Source organism: Medicago sativa, chromosome 2 (genome assembly GCF_051527215.1).
Source record: "Medicago sativa cultivar Bolivia chromosome 2, Bolivia_mono, whole genome shotgun sequence".
NCBI lineage: Eukaryota > Viridiplantae > Streptophyta > Magnoliopsida > Fabales > Fabaceae > Medicago > Medicago sativa.
Window position 1 is genome coordinate 47895527 of NC_140750.1, and position 25071 is coordinate 47920597.

At 37.0% G+C, this 25071-nt stretch overlaps 2 long non-coding RNA genes across 2 annotated transcripts; both read left to right on the forward strand.

Moving 5' to 3' along the window:
• The first annotated feature begins 1522 nt into the window (after nucleotides 1-1522).
• Nucleotides 1523-4169, forward strand: LOC146947023 (uncharacterized). Its single transcript, XR_015026887.1, has 2 exons — nucleotides 1523-2119; nucleotides 3911-4169. It is a non-coding gene; the product is annotated as an uncharacterized LOC146947023 (long non-coding RNA).
• Nucleotides 4170-6764: 2595 nt separating this feature from the next.
• On the forward strand, nucleotides 6765-10205 carry LOC146947024 (uncharacterized). Its single transcript, XR_015026888.1, has 2 exons — nucleotides 6765-8230; nucleotides 10022-10205. It is a non-coding gene; the product is annotated as an uncharacterized LOC146947024 (long non-coding RNA).
• Nucleotides 10206-25071: the final 14866 nt, after the last annotated feature.

Sequence of the window (25071 nt, forward strand, 5' to 3'; positions counted from 1 at the left end):
CTGGACTCTCAATACCAGTGGGGAACAGTTTTTTCCTTCAAATAATTAAATAATACTAAATTTAATAAGAAGTTATATTAAAATTAGCAATCAAAATTACAAAGAAAATAATCTACTTTTCATTTGTTGAAAATGAACTAAAATTATATCATTATTAATTGTTTTGAGAACATATTCTATATAGGTTACAAGAGATGAATCAAATGGTCTATCGGGACACTGCATACAGACGAGTGAGCGTGTTGCACTCTTTTTTTGGAAGCAACTCGCACTTGCGTAGAAATTATAAATAAATAAAAAAACATATTTTCGTATTGATATGAATAAAAATATAGACATATGTACAAATTGTACAAAAATTTATTTCTATATTAAATGAGTAAAAATATAGACATGTGTATAAATTAAAAAAAAAAAAATTGGTCCCCGTATTAATATATAAGTTAGAATATAGACACATGTATAAATTAAAAAAAAAAAGTCATCTTATTAATATATGAGTAAAAATATAGGCACCTGTATAAATTACAAAAAAAAAAAAAAAACTATGTCCTCGTATTAATATATGAGTAAAAATTATACAGTGAACCGATAAAAAAAATATAAAAAATAAAATATAGACCCAAAATGGTGTGGCTTGGGCCATCTTGCTTTATTAGAATCCAATAGAGTTCGGATAGAAGTTCCTTCTGAAACAAGGGAACAATACATGTCAGATGATCCATTCCTAATCAATAGTAATATTTTGTTTAAAAAGAAAAGAAAAAAACTGGTGTGGAACTTGCCACAGTGTGCCCTGTTGAGATCCACCTATGCTTGAAAGGATTTTTTTTTTGCAGGTACATTGGTTAGTGCAGTTTGAGGGATCTGAATTTTTTATGTTGTTAAAAAATAAATCTCTTGAAGATCATATTGGTAGCTTTTTTTTTTTTGGTTACATGAGATAAGAAAGAAAAAAAAAAACAAAAGAAAAAGAAGCAAAGAAAAACTACGTCCTAATAAAGGACACTCCCATAGCATCAGCTAGTAAGGCTGATGATAGGCATGGTAATTGTTGATGTACCATCACAAGAGTCTCTGATTGATTAGCACCTATTTTTGCAAGTATATCCGCGCAAGAGTTTCCTTCTCGAAAAATATGATGAATGGAAATATCCCACTGCTTATCCAAATACGTCTGAATGAGCTTCAAGAGGTTCGCATAGTGATGAAGCCTCGACACTTCCTTTGACACTAAATGCACTACATGAAGAGAGTCAAAAAAACAAACCAGTTTCTTATAACCAGCCTCCCAACAAAGCTTAATCCCAATCATAAGGGCATGAATATATTGGTAGCTATTCTATGTGATAAACGAAAACCCCAACAAATAAATTCAACCCAATAAAAAAAAATGTACAAAAGAATAAACACAGAAAGAAAAATTGACAGCATAAGAAAGTGAAGTGAAATTTTCTAATGAGAGAGTGTAACATCCTGCTCGTCTGCTAATGGAAAGTTATCTGACAAACGTATCAGAGGACTAAGAGTCATAGAAAACAAGTATGGTGAGGAATGTTATGTACGATGGAGGATATTATTAAGTGATATTAGTAAAGTATGGACTTATGTATCAGAGTCAAGCTAAACACGTTTAAGGCGAGGGCGATTTGGTACTTTCACGCAAAAGGGGTATTTAAGTGGATTTGGCCCAAAATTATTCATTATCAATTGTTCTTTCTCTCTCTAGGTTTTCTTTGAGAATTTTTCTCCTCCTTCTCTCTAAATCCCACGCCACCTCCTTCTTCCTCTCTTCCACAATTCTTCTCTAAACTTCTCCCAAATCAAGAGACATGTTGTATAAGCTTTCCTCAAGATTTTGTGGTGCTTGGAAGCTTGGGTTGAGATGTTATCACTACTCCTCCTTCCCACTAAGAGAATCTCAAGAAGTTATGGTTTTGGATTGAATTGGAAGGGGAAGCATAAGATTGTGCATGAGATGATTCCTTCATGCTCAAGGAGGATGATTTGAGGTTGGGGTGATGATCTAAGGTTATGGATGTTGAAGAATCAAGGCCAAGAGCTAGGATGGGAGATTACTTGAGCTAGAGGCTTGGAGCTATCACAATAACTTGTCTAGGTGAGTTCTATAGATAGAGTAACCTACCTTTGGGTTGGATATTCATGTTTTATGCTAGTTTAGCTTCTATGACATTTTATTGAACCTAAAGCTATGCCTTGTGATACATGATAAATTGCCATGGAACTTGATCTTATACATGTTTTTGTAAGCTATTTTGAGTACATAAACTTGTTAACAATGTTTGGAATGAGTTGGTACATTTAGGAGATCAAAAATTGGAGTTTTGGGTCGAAAATGCCACGAACTCGCAGCCGAAACACGCAGGTTTGCAGCGCTGCGCCTGAACAAGGGCGCTAGGCGCCCAAAGTCAGAGAGGCTAGCGCTAGGCGCCCACTCTCTGGCGCCAGGCGCCCCTGACAGGGCAACTTTTATGTTGTTTTGTGCTCGGGTGCTTGGGGCCAGTCGTGTGGGGGTCCGATGCGATCGTGTTGACGTATATTTTTACTGTTTTCACTTATTTTACAACTGGAACCATCTTGACTTGGTTAAAACTTTGAATTTCTAAATGGTTTGTTACTTGGGTTATGGCATTTTGGGTCCTCGGAATTAATAGAAAAATGTACCGATCATTCATAGAACTTGAACCAATAATCATGGCAATTAAACATGGGTCACAAAGATAACTCAAGGGAGTTAAGCTTGATGGGGTAGTAATGAACTAAGGAAGGGAATGTATGTAGAGCCTCGGCTTAGCTAGTCGAGAACTAGTATGTTTAGCAAGGATCCTTAGGAAGATAAGACGCGAAGTGTATTCTCTTCGCATATGATTTAGTATGCCTTAGTAAGTATGTGAGCCGTGGATTGACTAGATGATCTATCCACCATGATTAGGCATGTTTATGAACAAGTATAGATTACCGATAATCGGATCGATCAAGGTTCCGAGGTAAACATGTATGTATGATTATGTTTAACGTATATGCACGACAAGACCATGATTAATATGTGTAGGTGACATGTCTCTTGCTATCCACATCAGGGGGATACAAGGGGTTCTCATAATGAGAACGATTCAAGCCGTAAGGGACCCGCATGTCACTGAGTTAACAAGACGTAGGTGCTCGTGTCTCTTGTTATCCACGCCAGGGGGATACGGGAGGTTCTCGACCTAAGGGGAACGGTTTAAGCCGCAAGGGACCCGCACGACACCGAGGGAGTCCGATGTACGTACATCGGTCATGTATGGGATTGATTTCGGGGTTACTCCACCCGGGACTATCCGTAAAATGAATCAAGATAATGTTTGTGTGTTCAACGCTAACCTAATGAATGAACTTAGATACGTTTATGCATGACATGAATACGATTATGTTCCTCATGATTATGATTATGTTATGATATGCTAGAATGGTTCCATGCACGAATGGGTTCTAGAACAAGGGCACTAGATGCTATGAAACAAGTATAAGACATGGAATAGAGTAAGTAAAGATTATGATACCGATGACGATCTTAGGTTCCTCTAATCGTCCGGTTTAGACTCGTGTCATGATATGCATGTTAGGCCTCGATACGTAGAGCGTATTCTTGGCATTGCGGTCCTAGATTCCCCCTTGGCCGCCATGACACGTATAGGAAGTGAAGCCTATAACGAGTGAGATAAGACTATGACGGCCCTAGTATGCACTACCGTCTAAGTATGCATGTCCCCACACACGTATAATCAACCGTCAGGTTGTAATGTAGACACGTGGTGACCGTAGGTTTCCCCTTGAGGTTGCCTATAGCCTAGGATTTAAGGGAACTCACTGAGACATTATGTCTCATCCCAATCCTTATTTGTTTCAGATAAGCAAGATGTTTATGCATGTTCGGAGCCGGATGGATATTACTTCAAGGGTTCGTTCGTAAAGCTGCAGGACATTATGGACATCAAGGATGTATTTTTATGTATGGATGAGTTGTGTTGTATTATTACTTATACGAACGTAACTTGATGTAAATATTATTCATTCGAAGTTTTTAATTGTTGTATATTATAATGTATCCAGTACTAACACTAACACACGTGCCAGACTTTCTAGATACGTCTGGTATGGGTGTTACAATTGGTATCAGAGCAGGTCGATTCAGACCGTGCCTTGGGTCATTAAATTACAACTAAGGTAGTGGGACCATTGGGTTCCGGGTAGATGTTCTAATTGTTGTTGTTAGTTGAGCCTGATCAACTCAATTTAACATTCAACGATTAGAATGGATGCCTGAGAGCTGAATAGGACCCAGGAGGAACGAAGTATATGATGAAGAAGTTTGACCGTGCCAAAAGGTGGCCGGTGAACTAATCAAGTGGAAGTGTGAATCCTCCGGGAATGGAAGGTATGTTAAGAAGGAACGTTCCAACAATGTCAGGTAAGAGGATAGTGATACTTCATGTACCCGTAAGTGAAGAAGTTGGATAAATATATATCTAGGCATGACCGAAGTTTTGGTAAGATATGTTGGAACGGATTTATGATATTCTGGAATGCCAGTGCAAGGTTACAATATAGTTAGTAGTCGACATATGTTGACGGAGTCAGCGGGCTCTCAGGATAGCAATATGAGAATGAAGTTAAGAATTTAAGAGAAAGTTTTATGTTATCAGGGGTAAAGCATTGATTTCCGACGTGCCAAGAATTATATCGAAAAAAAAAAAGGGTTGATGTTGCCATGTATATGTTATAGAATATTTCATGATAATAGGAGTGAATGATGTGCATTGTATACTTGAGAAAAGAATTTTATGCAATAAATGTTTTCTGAAAAATAGAGTTGGAGAAGCTCACCAATAGCAAGCTTGGGACGAAACTTTCTGTTTTTATGAAATCTTCCATTTCGTTCCTATGGTTTGCAATGACTATTGGGGAGATGTCTTCACCATAATCTTTTATGAGACGAAAAAAATCTTTTATGACATCAAGTAACGAATGCATAACATATCCTAAGATTTCTAAGGAAAGGACATGGGCAACCATCGATGAAATCGATACGGTTTAAGGTAGCTTGGAAGTTAAAGCGGTGCAAAGTTAAGAGAAATCACAGGGTTCTCGGATTATGTGGAATTATGACGTATCTCTCGAACCTATGTTTTGCTTAATTGACTTGCTAAGGCTCATTATGAAGTTGAACTATAAAGTTTAAAGGATTTTAAAAAGATTTACGCGTATGGGTGATTGAAGTTGACTTTTGAAAATTCACGAGATTATATAGGAACCGGTTTGCTACGACACTCGTAGAGCGAGCTAGACTTATTAGAATCTAGAATTGATGACACGTATATGTTATCAACTCGTTCTATGAATTCAGAGCAACGGCCGGGGCCAAAAACTCAATATATTTATAAAGTAGAAAATTATCAACGTCAATGACCTATGCGCTAGTTTACGTAGTTTTTTAAAGGAAAAATCAACGAGCAAGCATTGGTATGATTAAGCAAAATGTAGTATGCGAAGATACGAAGGTACCATGCTAGAGGTTTAAGAAAGATATGTTCAAGTGTTAGAGGAGTTGTTAAAGGAATTCGAGTTTCCTCGGGAACAAGTTCAAGTGTGATATGTATGGTAAATGCAACCAGCAAGAACGTAAGGTTTACCCCCCAAGTCAAATAATATGAGCATAGGATAAAATATCATGAGTTCTGAATTTACAGGACAAGAGTAAGGTTGTGATAAGCATGAATTGAAGTCTCAATTGCTCTAACGGGTTATAGTATTCATTTAAAACAACCGGTGGGAATCAGAGTAGCGCCATGGAAGTAATTGTTAATCACGAAACATGGTGAACTTAGTATGTATGAATCTTCGTGAAGAATGTTCGGTTGGTAAGGCAAGTTAGCAGAAGCATCATAAGACAAGTGAGGAGTTCTTGGTGTGATAAGTAAGTATGGATGTTTACATAAATATCATTGGCTAAGGTAAAAGTTTTAGGTATGTGTCATCACCTAAGTAAGATGATAATGGAAAGTATATAAGGTTCAGAAGGTTTCCTCTTGTGATTCATATAATGATCATAGCATCAAGAATGAAGACCGGTTTCAGGAAAAGGTATTAATGCTCAAGCGATAACCGTATGAGATGATAAGGTGAATCAAGTTATGTGTTCCTGAAGAAGGGGAACAGGTTACCGTCAAGTGGGTCAAGGCTCGTCTATGGTTTATGTTATGCAGTAATACGTGTCTGAACTACGTATAACAGTTAAGAAGGTAAGAATCCACCTTCGGAGTTAAGTATGTTATCATGAAAGGAGATGCAACTTTCGAGTTGTTCAATGAGAATCATACTTTTGTATGCGATACTTGTTGAGTGAAAACGATACTTGTTAAAATATGTTAAGTCATGATTTTTAAGGCTTTTAAAAGTTAAGATTGGTATTATGGAACTTGGGAACAATACTTTATTTAAACTCATGGAATTTTACATTTTCAAAACTGATAAGATACGTCGTAAGTAAACTCACTTAAGGCGTACAAACTTCAGGACCAACTTGTTATGGACAAGTTTGGGGCGAGTTGTTTAAATCTTTTTTTTTCAAGATATAGAAACTCGTCCGGTGGTTCTGCGGTACTATTACAAATTCAGTTTTGGAAATGATAATATTTTCAGTCATGTATATATTCGTTCCAAGAACCCGAATATCAAAGTTTAAGAAAATTTCTTTAAGCAAGATGCTAGAACACGTATCGTTATCATTTAACAAGTAGTGGCAATTCAAAGTATGCACATGTTATGGAACAACAATGTCCGTATGAAGCCAATATCCTATGGGATACAAGGAAATATGTTAAGAATGTATGATGTATGTGCAAGTAAAATTGCTAGAAAGTTTCAAGAACATGTTAACCACAATGTTGGTTATTAGATTGTCAGACGAAGTAACAATTTGATTTCACATTCTCATGTCAAGTTATGTAAGTACCCATTAATTCAGGTGCAAAGAAATCTCATGAAGTTGGAATATTTCTTAAGACTCGGAAAGATATAAGAGATTTGTGGAATTGACTATATGAGTAATGTATGTAAAGGACATAAGTCTCAAAGTGCGGTAAGAAGGATTAGGAATGTATGAAAAGATGTTTTAATGTTGCAAATAAGCACTGCAGGGCAAACCTGGTTTTCGGTAGGATTACAGTTAAAAAGGCAAATCCTGAGTGTTTATGATTATGGTAAGGTAACGTTACGAAAAGGTATATGTTAAGCGGGTAAGATCCGAGACCGAGATAATAAGTTTATGTGTAGCAAGGTAAGTTCTGAACCATGATATACTAAGAAAACTCTAAGTTTGAGTGATATTAAGGCCAAGAAGGCTATGCTCAGTTGCATGTGGGTTAAGAAACAAGATGAGGACATGATATGACGAACCCTTTGAGTGTGTATGAATCGAAATGTTTGGCTCGGACCAAAGATAGTAAGTTTTTGTCAAGATGATTGGTAGTCGATCTCTAAATTTCGAGGACGAAATTTCTTTAAGGGGGGGTAGAGTGTAACATCCTGCTCGTCTGCTAATGGAAAGTTATCTGACAAACGTATCAGAGGACTAAGAGTCATAGAAAACAAGTATGGTGAGGAATGTTATGTACGATGGAGGATATTATTAAGTGATATTAGTAAAGTATGGACTTATGTATCAGAGTCAAGCTAAACACGTTTAAGGCGAGGGCGATTTGGTACTTTCACGCAAAAGGGGTATTTAAGTGGATTTGGCCCAAAATTATTCATTATCAATTGTTCTTTCTCTCTCTAGGTTTTCTTTGAGAATTTTTCTCCTCCTTCTCTCTAAATCCCACGCCACCTCCTTCTTCCTCTCTTCCACAATTCTTCTCTAAACTTCTCCCAAATCAAGAGACATGTTGTATAAGCTTTCCTCAAGATTTTGTGGTGCTTGGAAGCTTGGGTTGAGATGTTATCACTACTCCTCCTTCCCACTAAGAGAATCTCAAGAAGTTATGGTTTTGGATTGAATTGGAAGGGGAAGCATAAGATTGTGCATGAGATGATTCCTTCATGCTCAAGGAGGATGATTTGAGGTTGGGGTGATGATCTAAGGTTATGGATGTTGAAGAATCAAGGCCAAGAGCTAGGATGGGAGATTGCTTGAGCTAGAGGCTTGGAGCTATCACAATAACTTGTCTAGGTGAGTTCTATAGATAGAGTAACCTACCTTTGGGTTGGATATTCATGTTTTATGCTAGTTTAGCTTCTATGACATTTTATTGAACCTAAAGCTATGCCTTGTGATACATGATAAATTGCCATGGAACTTGATCTTATACATGTTTTTGTAAGCTATTTTGAGTACATAAACTTGTTAACAATGTTTGGAATGAGTTGGTACATTTAGGAGATCAAAAATTGGAGTTTTGGGTCGAAAATGCCACGAACTCGCAGCCGAAACACGCAGGTTTGCAGCGCTGCGCCTGAACAAGGGCGCTAGGCGCCCAAAGTCAGAGAGGCTAGCGCTAGGCGCCCACTCTCTGGCGCCAGGCGCCCCTGACAGGGCAACTTTTATGTTGTTTTGTGCTCGGGTGCTTGGGGCCAGTCGTGTGGGGGTCCGATGCGATCGTGTTGACGTATATTTTTACTGTTTTCACTTATTTTACAACTGGAACCATCTTGACTTGGTTAAAACTTTGAATTTCTAAATGGTTTGTTACTTGGGTTATGGCATTTTGGGTCCTCGGAATTAATAGAAAAATGTACCGATCATTCATAGAACTTGAACCAATAATCATGGCAATTAAACATGGGTCACAAAGATAACTCAAGGGAGTTAAGCTTGATGGGGTAGTAATGAACTAAGGAAGGGAATGTATGTAGAGCCTCGGCTTAGCTAGTCGAGAACTAGTATGTTTAGCAAGGATCCTTAGGAAGATAAGACGCGAAGTGTATTCTCTTCGCATATGATTTAGTATGCCTTAGTAAGTATGTGAGCCGTGGATTGACTAGATGATCTATCCACCATGATTAGGCATGTTTATGAACAAGTATAGATTACCGATAATCGGATCGATCAAGGTTCCGAGGTAAACATGTATGTATGATTATGTTTAACGTATATGCACGACAAGACCATGATTAATATGTGTAGGTGACATGTCTCTTGCTATCCACATCAGGGGGATACAAGGGGTTCTCATAATGAGAACGATTCAAGCCGTAAGGGACCCGCATGTCACTGAGTTAACAAGACGTAGGTGCTCGTGTCTCTTGTTATCCACGCCAGGGGGATACGGGAGGTTCTCGACCTAAGGGGAACGGTTTAAGCCGCAAGGGACCCGCACGACACCGAGGGAGTCCGATGTACGTACATCGGTCATGTATGGGATTGATTTCGGGGTTACTCCACCCGGGACTATCCGTAAAATGAATCAAGATAATGTTTGTGTGTTCAACGCTAACCTAATGAATGAACTTAGATACGTTTATGCATGACATGAATACGATTATGTTCCTCATGATTATGATTATGTTATGATATGCTAGAATGGTTCCATGCACGAATGGGTTCTAGAACAAGGGCACTAGATGCTATGAAACAAGTATAAGACATGGAATAGAGTAAGTAAAGATTATGATACCGATGACGATCTTAGGTTCCTCTAATCGTCCGGTTTAGACTCGTGTCATGATATGCATGTTAGGCCTCGATACGTAGAGCGTATTCTTGGCATTGCGGTCCTAGATTCCCCCTTGGCCGCCATGACACGTATAGGAAGTGAAGCCTATAACGAGTGAGATAAGACTATGACGGCCCTAGTATGCACTACCGTCTAAGTATGCATGTCCCCACACACGTATAATCAACCGTCAGGTTGTAATGTAGACACGTGGTGACCGTAGGTTTCCCCTTGAGGTTGCCTATAGCCTAGGATTTAAGGGAACTCACTGAGACATTATGTCTCATCCCAATCCTTATTTGTTTCAGATAAGCAAGATGTTTATGCATGTTCGGAGCCGGATGGATATTACTTCAAGGGTTCGTTCGTAAAGCTGCAGGACATTATGGACATCAAGGATGTATTTTTATGTATGGATGAGTTGTGTTGTATTATTACTTATACGAACGTAACTTGATGTAAATATTATTCATTCGAAGTTTTTAATTGTTGTATATTATAATGTATCCAGTACTAACACTAACACACGTGCCAGACTTTCTAGATACGTCTGGTATGGGTGTTACAGAGAGAGTAAGAAGAGGGAGAAGGAAACAGAAGGGAGGATGCAGGAGAGAGAGAAAAAAAACAGTTTTTAAGAAAAGGATAATTAATTGACTAATTAATAAGATTTGGAGAAATCCATAAAATGGTGCGCATTAATCACTCCTTATCCTGTGCAATCTTGCACAGGTTAGAAAAACCCTAATTGATTTGAGACAAATCTGTTTCGCTAAAATGAAATATAATTTGGAAGAAATGATGTTTTTTTTAGGGGTGTGCTATATCATTTAAGGTCTTGCCGCTAAAAGTGCCTTGAAGATATTGTTTAAGAAATCCACAAAAATATTTTTTTTCTCTTTAAAAATAAAAGTCAAACACATGTAAAAGTCATGGTCACAGAATTTTCTATTTAAAAGTTACTACTTTTAAATGCTTCGACAATGTGACACTAGTTAATATTTTCTTATCATTTACGAGCAAGTTGCAAGTGTGCGATATCAATATACTACTATGTCATTAAATAAGGAAAAGAGCATGTGTGCTATATCAATTGTGTGATATTACACAATTGATTGGTAAACACCCCTTGTTCTTTTTTTTTTTGGTTACAAACACCCCTTGTTCACATATACCCAACCCATCAACAACCTTTCATATTCAACACAGTAAATAAAAAATCAAATTTTATTTATATTATAAAAACTATTTTATTGGACTAAATCACCATCCTTCATTAACATACTTTGGCTTAAGAAGGCTGGTTAACACCCCTTGTGATTTTTTATTTATTTATTGTCTTTTTAAGTAATGAATACAAATACAAACGTTTAAGTACTCAAGTAACAAACTTGTAATCCACAAAGATAAACACTCATATACAAACAATTTTTTTTTATATGCATAGATATGAGGATGGACATTATAATACTTTGTCCAAAGGATGCCATTGTCATCCCAATTGATTATGATAGAAAATTTGAGGGACACGCTCATGATAAAATATGGCAAGATCTTGTATGTGTCTCTAATTCATATGGTACCCATTGCAGTTGCCATCACTACTTATGGTGTTTGGGGACCGTACCCAGCAACAACAGTAGAGGAATTGAATGACTTACGATTGGAATTTAATTCAGTTGACAGACAGACCGTTGGCTGTCTGAAGTAAATACACCGGAGAAGTCTCATTCTACCATGTTTAAAGGAGCAATGATCGAGGACACATTTCTTCTATTTTTCAACTATACCATCCTTTATTAATTCATTTTCTCTGTCTCAAAATAAATGACATTGTTTAACTATCTTTACCCTTTTTCAATATCAAAATGTTATAATTTTTGCTAATACATACTCCCTCTGGCCACATTTATGAACAACTTTTGTCCTTTCAGATTCATTAAATAATTGATGTATCTGAATTATAATATTGTCTTGATACATAAGTTATTTAATAAATCTGAAAAAGAAAAAGTTGCTTATAAATGTGATCGGAGAGAGTAATTAAATATATCAAATGTTAAAGATGTGCGTTGGCATGTGTGTAACAGTCAACGATTTCACTTATTTTGGATTAAAGCCAGAGATCTGAATAAAGCCAGTCCAAAAGACAACTTCCCATTGCCTCATATTGATGTGCTTGTTGACAGTACTGCTCAATCCAAAGTGTTCTCTTTTATGGATGGTTTCTCTGGCTATAACCAGATACGGATGTCTCCTGAAGATAGGGAAAAGACATCCTTCATCACTCCGTGGGGAACATTCTGCTATAAAGTGATGCCGTTCGGCTTGATAAATGCTGGTGCAACCTATCAAAGAGGTATGACCACCCTGTTTCATGATATGATTCACAAAGAGATTGAAGTATATGTTGATGATATGATTGTGAAGTCAAGTGATGAAGAGCAGCATGTTGTGTATTTGAAAAGGATGTTTGAAAGACTGAGAAAGTACAAGCTGCGGTTGAATCCTAACAAATGTACATTTGGTGTAAGATCTGGAAAGTTGCTAGGTTTCATCGTCAGCCAAAGAGGCATTGAAGTTGATCCTGATAAAGTCCGAGCCATCAGAGAGATGCCGGCCCCTCAAACTGAAAAGCAAGTCAGAGGTTTCCTCGGACGTCTGAATTATATTTCAAGGTTCATATCTCATATGACTACTACCTGTGGACCAATTTTCAAATTGCTCAGAAAGAATCAGCCTGTTGTATGGAATGATGAATGTCAGGAAGCTTTTGATAGCATTAAAGAATACCTGTTAGAGCCACTTATCCTTGTCCCGCCAGTGGAAGGAAGGTCTTTGATTATGTATCTATTAGTGTTAGATGATTCAGTGGGTTGTGTTCTCGGTCAACAAGACGAGACCGGAAAGAAAGAACATGCTATCTACTATCTGAGCAAGAAGTTCACCGACTGTGAGACTCAGTATACAATGCTTGAAAAGACTTGTTGTGCTTTAGCTTGGGCTGCCAAACGCCTGCGTCATTATATGGTGAATCATACAACTTGGTTGATATCCCGAATGGATCCAATCAAGTACATCTTTGAAAAGTCTGCTGTTACTGGAAAGATTGCACGTTGGCAAATGTTGTTATCTGAATATGATATTGTGTACAAAGCTCGGAAAGCAATCAAAGGAAGCATCCTTGCTGAGCAGCTTGCTTGTCAACCTCTTGATGATTACCAGCCAATTAAGTTTGATTTCCCTGATGAAGAAATTATGTATTTGAAAGCAAAAGACTGTGAAGAACCACTGATTAATGAAGGGCCAGATCCCAATAGCAAATGGGGATTGGTGTTTGATGGCGCTGTTAATGCTTATGGTAAAGGAATTGGGGCCATCATTGTAACTCCACAGGGGCACCACATTCCTTTCACTGCTCGAATAACTTTTGAATGCACGAACAATATAGCTGAATATGAAGCATGCATCTTGGGCATTGAAGAAGCCATTGATCTGAGAATTAAGCACCTTGACATCTATGGAGATTCTGCACTTGTTATTAATCAGATAAAGGGTGAATGGGAGACTCATCATGAGAAGCTGATCCCTTACCGTGACTATGCAAGACGTCTGTTGACATACTTTACAAAGGTTGAGCTGCACCACATCCCTCGGGATGAAAACCAAATGGCTGACGCTCTTGCTACTTTGTCTTCTATGTTTCGTGTCAATCACTGGAATGATGTGCACATAATCAAAGTGCAGCGTCTTGATAGACCCGCTCATGTGTTTACTATTGAAAATATGTCAGATCAGGCTGATAAAGATGTGAATGATAGAAAGCCTTGGTATTACAACATCAAACAATTCTTGCAGAATCATGAATATCCACCTGGTGCTTCCAACAGGGATAAAAAGACTTTGAGAAGATGGGCTAGTAGATTCCTTCTGGACGGAGAAATCCTATACAAGAGGAACTATGACATGGTTTTGTTGAGATGTGTTGATAAGCAAGAAGCTGAGAAATTGATGCATGATGTACATGAAGGTACCTTTGGGACCCATGCTTCGGGTCACACCATGTCAAGGAAACTGCTAAGAGCCGGCTATTACTGGATAACTATGGAGCGTGATTGCCACAAACATGCTAAGAGATGTCACAAATGTCAAATCTATGCTGACAAGATTCATGTGCCTCCACACGCTCTCAATGTTATATCTTCCCCATGGCCTTTCTCTATGTGGGGCATTGACATGATCGGAAGAATTGAACCAAAGGCTTCCAATGGACATCGTTTCATTCTAGTGGCAATTGACTACTTCACCAAGTGGGTTGAGGCTGCTTCCTATGCAAATGTGACCAAGCAAGTGGTAGTCAAGTTTATCAAGAATAACATCATCTGTCGATATGGTTTTCCCAACAAGATCATCACTGACAATGGTTCCAATCTGAACAATAGCATGATGCAAGCTTTATGTGAAGAATTCAAAATTGAACATCACAACTCTTCTCCTTATAGACCTCAGATGAATGGTGCAGTTGAGGCCGCTAACAAGAACATCAAGAAGATTGTTCAGAAGATGGTCACTACTTACAAAGACTGACATGAGATGCTACCTTTTGCCTTGCATGGTTACCGTACTACGGTGCGCAGTTCAACCGGGGCAACCCCTTTCTCTTTGGTATATGGCATGGAAGCAGTTCTCCCTCTGGAAGTGGAGATTCCATCTCTTCGAGTGATCATGGAAGCAAAATTAACTGAGGCTGAATGGTGTCAAAGTCGGTACGATCAGTTGAATCTGATTGAAGAGAAACGTATGGATGCTATGGCTCATGGACAGTTGTATCAAGTGCGAATGAAGAATGCTTTTGACAAGAAAGTCCGACCTCGAGAATTCAAGGAAGGCGAACCTGTATTGAAAAGAAGGATAAGCCAGCAACCCGACCCAAGGGGCAAGTGGACACCTAACTACGAAGGTCCTTATGTTGTCAAGAAGGCTTTCTCTGGTGGTGCCTTAATCCTTACACACATGGATGGTGTTGAACTCCCAAATCCTGTTAATGCCGATATAGTCAAGAAATACTTTGTCTAGAAAGAAAAGAACAGCGTGGTAGGTCGAAAACCCGAAAGGGCGGCCTAGGCAAAAATGCGCTTCTCGGTGGATCGAAAACCCGAAAGGGCGGTCCAGGCAAAAGTTAGGGACGAAAAAAATGAATATGAAAAAGCTCGCTGAGATTGTACGCAACTCAGGCAAGAATGAGCGCCTCGATGAGCCGAAAACCCGAAAGGGCGGTTCATGCAAAAATGAGGTTGACAATAAAAGACAAGTAACTATATCTGGCAAATCACCATCACCCCTTGGGGCATCTGCAACTGTCAACGATCGTCTTCATCAGAGGCTTCTGTACTTGTGAATTCAAAATTTCTATGAAATATAGCGGTCATCGTGTTCAATGTATCACCAACCAATAAAATTACCATTTTCCAAGCTTTGTAAATCCATGAAGTCATGCCTTTGGCTGACTCTCACTCTTCTACATCAATTTGAGCCTGTGCTGTTGTTTGAAACTCTATTTTTTCTTTCCATTTTCAATGCTATATACAAAACATTTTCTTTCTATTTGATAATGTCAATGTCTGAAACAAACATCTTTTGAAAACTAAAATTTTTTTTTTCTGTCTATTTTGAAAGCAAACTTGAGCAATAGGGTATATTTCAATGAAACATGCATGAATAAATGAGTGTCAATGTCTATTTCAATACATGTTACAAGCAGGTTACTCCCCAGGATGATCTGTGGTCAATGACAAGAATGAAAAAACAGAATAAAAATGAAAAATGAAAAAAATGCAAATGAAAAGCTCGCTAAGTTGAAAACCCGAAAGGGCGGCTTAGGCAAAAATGAGCACCCCGCTGATTGACGACCTATGAAGGCAATTCAGGCAAAAATGGGGCAATGAAAAGAATATTATTCCCCGATGAATCGAAAACCCGAAAGGGCGGTTCAGGCAAAAATGGGATAGAAAAATGAAAAAATGAAAATGAAATAAAAGCATTGACCACAGATGCAAGTATCCAATGTTTACCCAGCACTGACACGCCTAGCAACGGCGACCTGTATCCAAGAATCTTCCAAGGGTCCCTCCTTTACAAGTTTTATTGCCCTCAGCCATGGTTTTGATACGTCTCTCAACGACGGTCTCTCCAAAGAGGTTTTCCCCTGTGAATATGTTGCAGCACGAGCTACTACGTGCCCAATATTCCAATGTTTTGTCTATCTCTACGAAACTTCCTTGTCAAATTACAAACCAATCATGCATTTCAAGCATTCATACATGCATAATCATGCATTTTATGTGCTCATACATTCAATAATCTTGTTATACCATACATACATGTTGCATTTCCAATCTTCACTGTCAAATTCAATCCAATTCCAAATTTCAATCCAATCTCAATTTCGATTCAATCCAAACTTCAACTGTCAAACTCAATTTCAATCTCCAATTTCAATCCAATCACAATTTCAATTTCAACTGTCAAATTCAATTCAATTTCAACTGCCAAATTCAATTCAATTTCAACTTTCAATCCAATTTCAACTGTCAAATTCAATTCAATTTCAACTGTCAAATTCAATTCAATTTCAACCTTCAATCCAATTTCAATGTCAATTTAACTCAATTCAATTCCAATCTCATTGTCAATTTCAAACTGTCAATTCAATGTCTATGTCTATGTCTCTGATTATTCTCATCTTTCAATGCCTCTTTCAATGTCAACTTTCAATTCAATTCGAATCAATGTCAATTCACTCTCAATTTGTTTTTGGGCCAACAAAAATGGTCATATCTATCTTTAAATCAAGTCAATATCGACTTATTCTCAATTTGTATCTTTCTGGATCAAACTTCCAATTTGTATCTTGTTATTGGTCAAGTGGCAAGTTCGATCCAAAGAACAGCTTGTACCTGCTTATATGTCTATGTTATCGGTCAAACGGCAAGTTCGATCCAAAGAACAGTTTGTACCCTTGCTTACGTTTTGTTATCGGTCAAACGGCAAGTTCGATCCAAAGAACAGTTTGCACCTACCTAAATGTTGTGATATTGATCAAGTGGCAAGTTCGATCCAAAGAACAGCTTGTATCTGCCTATATGGCTATGGTTTCAATCAAGTGGCAAGCTCGATCCAAAGAACAGCTTGTATCTACCCTTTGTCTATATCTCCGATCAAGTGGCAAGCTCGATCCAAAGAACAGCTTGTATCTGCCTATATGGCTATGTTTTCAATCAAGTGGCAGGTTCGATCCAAAGAACAGCTTGTACATATCTTTTGTTTGTATTTCCTTGGTCAAGTGGCAGGTTCGATCCAAAGAACAGCTTGTACCCATCTCTTGTTTGTATCTCTCGGTCAAGTGGCAGGTTCGATCCAAAGAACAGCTTGTACCTCTCCTTTGTCCCCTGATTTGTCTACCCTGTCAATGTCTACCTAAATCCCAAGTGATATGACATGCTCTGTTAGACTCCAGTTGTTTGTCTTGCATTCATAATCAAAATGTTGCATGACATTCATGTTTTTGAAAATCTGAGAGCGTATTTTTACGTCCAAAAACAGTGCAAATGTTAATATTTAAGTATCTTCGTCCCGTCAAATCAAAGACTTCGTCTCTTGACTCTCTGGACAAAGAAACTTAAATAGGGGCAGCTGTTATATCCTAATTTTGGACCTAAAAATACTAGCTCAATTCTCCTTTTCTTGCATTTTAAGTCATTTGATATGTCTCTGATTAATTACATCTTTCTCTGCATTTTATTTCAATGTTGTTTGCAAAATTCATGTAAAGGGCATTTTAGTCATTTCCTACGTTAAAATTTCTTTCAATCCTTGAAAAATTGTTTGAGTCTTTTCAACTAGTTTGAATAAGTCCTTATCTCAATTCTATGTCAAAATCCATTTCAAAAATTGCATTTGAAGTCATTTTAAGTCAGTTTAGCCCCTAGGGGCGTTTTAGTCTTTTCATGTGTTAAAGTCCTGTTAAATTTCTAAAAATTGTCTCTGAGTCTTTTAATTTGCTTGTATAAATTCTTGCTTTAGTTCTCTGTTAAAAAATCATTTTAAAATTGCATTTGAGTCGTTTCGAGTCATTTTAGTCCCTAGGGGCATTTTGGTCATTTCACATAAAATCTCTGATTCATTTTAATCTGCTTTGTTGCTTTTAATCGTCTCGCTTTATGTTAATTTTCAATTTACTTTTTCAGTTCAATTTTAGTTTAATTTTCATTTTGGTCCTCGTACTTTTGTTATTTGCATTTTAATCCTTTTTTAAGTTTGTTAGAGTCAAAGTCAAGGTTTGTTAAATTCAAGTACACATGGCATTGTTTCATTGGTCCAAGCATTCCCACATCACCTATAAATAGATGAGTCATGGTCAAGGTCAATGATCTAATCATTTTTTTTCACTAATTATTTTCAATCATTTTTCACAAAATACACAAAAATAACAAAAATCAATTTCTCTTTTTCCTCCTTCTTCTCTAAACCGTAAACACCTCTTTCCACCACCATAACCAACTTTTTTCCACCACTTCCTCCACCACAACAAACTTTTTCCACAACCTCTAACCACCATAACAAACCTCCACCACCACAACTTCATCTTCAACATCTCTCCAACAACCATAAACCACCACAAAACCACCACTACATTCATCACCAATTCACAAGATTCATCAATCTCAAACCAAAATTAAAATTCCAATAAGTGTGGCTTATACAAATTCATCCTCACCATCATCTATGCAAAATCGACTTTGTTTTCCTTCATCTCATCAATTCTCTTTTCTGTTCTTCGATTCAAACATTCAAATCTCTCAACATCACTATTGCTCGAAATCCAAACGCAATCAATAACAACATTGAGGCTGAAACCGAGTTGAATTGGATTAGAAGAAAGAAGCGAGAAGAAAGCAAGGTCCAGATCAAAAGAACCGAGGCCAGAATCATCGACGAAGAAGAAGGCATCATAGAGGTAATCACTTTCGTTCTTGTTCTTATTTCTTGAAAAAATTCGAATCTAAAAAATTCCGATCTAGAGCTTTGTTGACTGGTTATGCGAAATTTGAGCATAAATTCGAATAGAGGATGGAAATTCGGTTTCAAAGATGTGAGCAATTTTTAGATCGGAGGAGTTTCGAGTTCGCCGGAAACCGCATTTCTCGCCGGAGAAGATGAAGTTTCCGGCGAACTGTACTTCCAGTGAGAAAGAGAGGACGTTTCATGAAAGAAGAGGGAGAAAGCTTTTGTGTTGTGGTTGTGTTTCACGTGAAAGCTTCTTTTAATTGCCACTTGTTATGTTGTTTTATCATATGCGTGCCTGTCCATGTTAAGCTACTATGTGTGTGCTTCTTGTGATTTCTGATCTTGATCATGTGGCTATGATGAATCTTGCCTGAGCCCAAACTGTTTTGCTAAGCCCATGCTGTTTCTGTTTGACTGTTTGCTATGTAAACCCCCCCTTTTCTATGCGTTTGTGATGAATCTTGCTGTTTACACCCCCTGCCATGCCTAAGAGCTCTTGGAAAATTCCACAAAATTTCTAATGATTTTCTTGTGTCTTTTGATGAATCTTGATGCCGTTTGCATGTTGAATATTGATTAGAGGTATGAGAAATATTTTGTGTTCTTGTTAATTCAATATTTTGATTCTTGTTAAAATCATGTTAAAAAAACTCTTAAGTGTTTGTGAATTTTTTTTTCTTGTAGTAATTTTGGCATTTGAAATCTATCATTTGTGATGGGTTTCATGCCAAAATTCACCTCAAGATTATGTGTAACCTTTCCTTACTTGTAGCTCACTTTTTGTTAATATTCTTGTGAAATTGTGATGTGATTTTGGGCTTGGATGTTGGTACATGATTGTGGCCTTAGACATATAATTTCGTGGAATAAATTTGCCTCTTAATGTGGTGTATACTTGCTGTCTTGGTATAGTTTTTGTGGATTTTATTTTGGTAAATAATGTGAAGCTATCTTGTGAAATAAAAGTGCATAAAGAACTTGAAAATCTTGTAAACTTTGGCATGGTTAAATCCTTAGATTCTCATGTTGGTCCTCTTGAAATAAGTCATCTAAAACTTCACTAATATCATGAGGATTTAGGCCTTTAACCTTGCTTTAGAATTGTGTTAAAATGTCAAGTTTCTTTTATCACTTTTGGTTAATTTTGCTTGTTACTTCACTTTCAAGTCACATTTCCTTTACTATGCCTTTAGTATGTTGTTTCTATTTCACTCATGCTACTAACCCTTCTTGTTTCATGTCTCATTTCCATAGCATTTCACATCATACTTTCATCTCTTATTTTCTTACACTTTAAAGTTCATGCAAAAGTTAGAATGTAATAACCTAGGGATTCTTGTAATATTACTTTCATGTCATTTACTTTTCTTGCAAGACCATAGAATGTATCTAGACCAATGATGTAAAGGACAATGGACTCTAATAATGTACACCGACACAAGCACCGACACATGCACACACCTCACTTTAGATGTATGCTTAGAATATGCATGTTTAGATGTATGTTTAGGATTGTATGTTTAGATGAATGCTTAGGATTTACACTTAGAAAAATCAATTTTCCAAAGAAATATGAACAACATCATTCAAATAATTTTCCAAAGAAACCTTGGGATCAAAATCCCATTGAATTTTCCTTTTCTTTTCTTAATCAAATTTTAATGAACCTTAACCATACTTAGACCACATTTTGCAAAATAACTAATCTCACCTCACATTTTTCCAATCTTATGCTCTTGAGGCCTCTCTCTTATTCTTCAAATTCCAATTTTCAAACTTAAAATCAACCAACAAAAACAAAAACATTTTTGGAAGAGAACTACGGTGGATTTGATCCCTTAAACGGGTACGTAGGCAAGGAACAAATTTCCTTCAATTCAACTAAAATAAAAATTCAAACACTTTCTCTTGCCTCCAATTCTTCACTTAGAATATTTTTAGGCTTAATATCACTTTCAACATAGCATTTAAAAATAAAGCGCGCGCGTAGAAATTAAAGACGGTTCCTATAGGATACTATAGTCGTTATGGGTGCCTAACACCTTCCCGTAGCGAAAACAACTCCCGGACCTCGATTCTCAAGGGTTTTGCTTACTTTTTCCCTTCCCAAGAAAAAATGAGATATCACCGGTTTAAAAGGTTCAAACGTAATCAATGTTTGACACCCGAAAACCAAGATAAAACAGGTAGCACCTAAGAATTTAAAAATCCCACCACTAGAGCAACGTAAGAAAAGAGGTTTTGCAAATACCATAATTATTTGGGACATAACACCTCACTATGTTCCCTTTTTAGGGATTTAGTTCAGAGAGGTCTCAATGAAGGCGGGATGAAGTTTGGAGACAAGCCAAAGCCTTAAATGCAAGTAGACTCTGATCCTTTAAAAGATGTGAGTATGATGTACACTGACATTGTGGGCTGCAATATGGTTGAAGCAATTGTTGATACTTTCGAAGGCTTGTCTGTCAAAGCAGAAGTTGAAACAGGAGCTGATGTTGTAGAATGTCAAATGGTGGATATCACTAAAGATGCAGGATACGTCGAAGAGACTACCCTAGAACCTCAGTTTGACGAGAAGTTTAAGGCAACCTATCCTACAGCTGAAGAAGAACAGATTGACTTCCTCAATCGATGCAGACTAAAGAATTCTGAGGTAATGCTTTGCCCTAGATGTAGTGTTGTATTCGACAAAGAAGTATGCTTACAACAACAATTACAAGGGCAAGAACCCCATGACAAGGACTCAATGGAGAAGGTACCAGAGGTCCAAAAAAGGCGTTGCTGCAATCCTCGAAGACAAAAATATTGACCCAAATGATAGTCAAAGAATGGTCGAATCAGGAAGAAGACCAGCGAAAGAAAGGTTATCTCTTCCCTTAGTCAAAGACGATCTTGATGAAGATGATGAATTGGATTCAGAGTTTATGGTTTCAGAACCGGACTTCGACGTCATATGCTATGTGATTTCCATTTTGCCAGCTGAATATGATATGGTGTCTGAAGTCGAGGATTCAGAGGAAGAGTTCGATCCCAAGGACATGGAGGAATACAAACCCATGTGCTACTGTGTAACACATAATGGCTCTGGAGATGAACAGAAAGCCATATTCGAACAACCTGATGATTTGATGAAGAATCATATTAAACCTTTGTTCATCTAAGCCAAAGTGGACGAGATTGGTATTAACAAAGTGTTGGTCGACGGTGGTGCTGTTGTCAATTTGATGCCTCAATCCTTACTAAAAAGGATTGGTAAGACCGACAAAGATTTGAAGCCTCATAATGTAATTCTGTCAAATTATGAAGGAACGACTGGTCATTTCCTTGGTGCTCTCCAAGTGAGTCTAACGGTGGGAACTGTGGTTAGACCAACTCTGTTCATGGTAGTCCCGTCGAAAGCTAACTTCAACTTGTTGTTAGGAAGAGAATGGATTCATGGGATATGTGTTGTTCCCTCATCCATGCATCAAAGAATTTTGATTTGGAGAGATGATGGTACAGTCGAAAACATTGAGGTTGACCAAAACTATTTTCTTGCTGAAGTGAATCAGATTACAAGAAAGACTTTTGACAAAAGTCTAGCAAATATTGCTCCATGTTCATCTGCAAAATCTGTTGGCACTAATTGAGCAGATGCAAGTTCTGTTAGACTCCATCCAACTCATGGTTTCATGTGGGAAAGGGAGACTCTCAACACAGAGCCTAATATGGAAAATTCGGATTCCCTAGCCTTAGGGAATGAAGAGGATGATCATCACATCTAAGCAAAATGCTTAGAGCAAAATTACGGTTGTTTAGCCGGAGCAGGAGGTTAAGAAGGCCTTAGTGGCTGGCAATTAACAAAAGATGGTTAAGAAACCATTAATGAAGATACTATCGAAATACTTAGGTTGAAACTTTGGTCAATTGGCCATAAATTTGATTGTATCTATGATAAGGAATTTGTATGGTTCCTAAGTGAAAACCAAATGGTAAAATTTGGCATTAATTGCCTTTGATATTCAAAATTTGGGTAGAAGCCAAAAGAAGTGATCGAAGCTAAAATAGATGTGATTCCTGTTTAGTGCCCCTTTTGACAGGTTTGTTAATAACGAAAGTGAGGGCAAGGAGTTGTGTTTATTAAAGTTTTTGTTACAAAATTTGGTTTATTTGCAAATAATATTTTGTTGCGAATAATTATTGTAACACACTACTTCTATTAAAGCAATAAAACACGCGAATAATACAAATATTCAAGAAATAGATGTCACGTCTTCAATAGTTCTCAAAACATGCATACTAAAAATTCACAAACGTCGCAACGGAAAACAACATACATCTCCGAATAGCCATGTCATAAACATCGAAAATACATCACCAAAATAAAATCTCCAAACTCAACATATGAGGAACATCTCAACAACATAATGCAGAATTCAAATAAAAGAAAAGTATGACATCCTAAATCAGAGCCTAAACTAAGACTCCAAAAATAGATAACGGAGGTAGCTCCCGCTATCCTCAAGCACTCACAAGTAAAGCAACTAATCCTGTAAGTCGTCTACCCATTCATACAAATAGGTAGGCGGTCCACCACAGACCACTGGGGGTTAGCTTCACATCGTCATAATCAAACATAAACAAACATAAGCATTCAAGGATTCATGCATAACACATATACCTACTCAACATTCCTAGAATACTATCATCACATATATTATACCAGCTCAACATTAATCATGTTATCGTATTTCTATCATAACACATCAAGCATATTCATACCTTAAATCATTATCAAGAATTATCACTTTACACATCAATCAATATAAGAATTACTCATTGTATTCCTCATTTAGCGTAATTAATCTCAATCAAATACAATTCAATATTTCAAAGTTACAAACAAGGAAATTAACGTCACCAAAGGATCACCCAATCAAACGCATATAATTCACACTTCATCTTTTTATCAAAATAAACGTCATCATTTAAAATCACCAAGTGTACAAGTATAACAAAACATCATCAAGTACATAATTCACCAAGTTCACCAATGCACATAAACGTCCATGCATATATTAAACTAGATCACATAATTCACCATTCACAACATCCACCAAACACATAAGCAATTATGACTCATGCCAAAACATGTTATGCACCTAGACACGACTTCTTTATGCATGCGGTACCGACACCAACAACGTCTAGGCCGTCACCCCATAATGCCAACATCACATCATAATAACCTAAACTGGATATAAATATCCTACAACTTATGAATGCATGCACATATGACACACTATGCACATGTTCAACAACAACTCACCATCATTGGATATAATATCCTATATCTCCTTCATTTTTTATACATGCATTCACCAACAATATCACCAACAAAATTAGCATGTATGAATTCACCACCAACAATCGACATTCAACATGTTCAACAAACAACAAAACATAAACATGTTTATCACCAATCATTCATCAAATAACCATCACAAAAAACAAACACCGTTCATATATGCAAACACCACAATTATCATCATCAAATTGCATATACGAATTCAACAAAATAATTCAATACATGAAATCACCACATCCAAATATCAACATTTAGCATGTATAAATGCCACACACTAACCACCAACAATGTAACTATCATACCATAATTCATCAACATAAACAATGACATAAACACCCTCAAAAAGTTCAATGTAACGCCCATTTTTTATTACTTATTTATTTATTTGAGTTTAGAGTCTTTTCCGTTATAATTTAATTAATATGTTTGACAAGTGATATTTTTATTATTATGTGTTGATATTTATTAGTAGCCCCTATTTTATTATTTAGTGGAGAAATATATTTAGTGGAAGAATATATTTAGTGGAAGTATATATTTAGTGGAGAAATATAATTATTTAGAATAATGAGACTTTGGGGCAGAATTGGAATTAAGAGAAAATAAATAGGTTAAGGTTTATATAAAGAGGAGAGTCAGAGTTAAAAAAGAAGGATTACGTGCAAACTGTTTTTGGGAGAAAGAGGAGAAACCTAGAGAAAGAGGAGAAATTTAGAGAAGAGAAGAACCTAGAGAAGAGAAGAACCAGAGAAGAGAAATCTGTAGAATCTTTGCAATCAATCAATCTAAGGTAAGGGTGGGACTATCATTCAATAATCTTGAGTCTATGATTCTGAAATTTCATTTAACATGTTGTAGGTTTAGTTTTTGAGAATTGGAGAATTAGGGTTAAAAGTGATAATTGATGATTCATGTTATGTTGTTGTTGATTTGTGGTTGTTGATG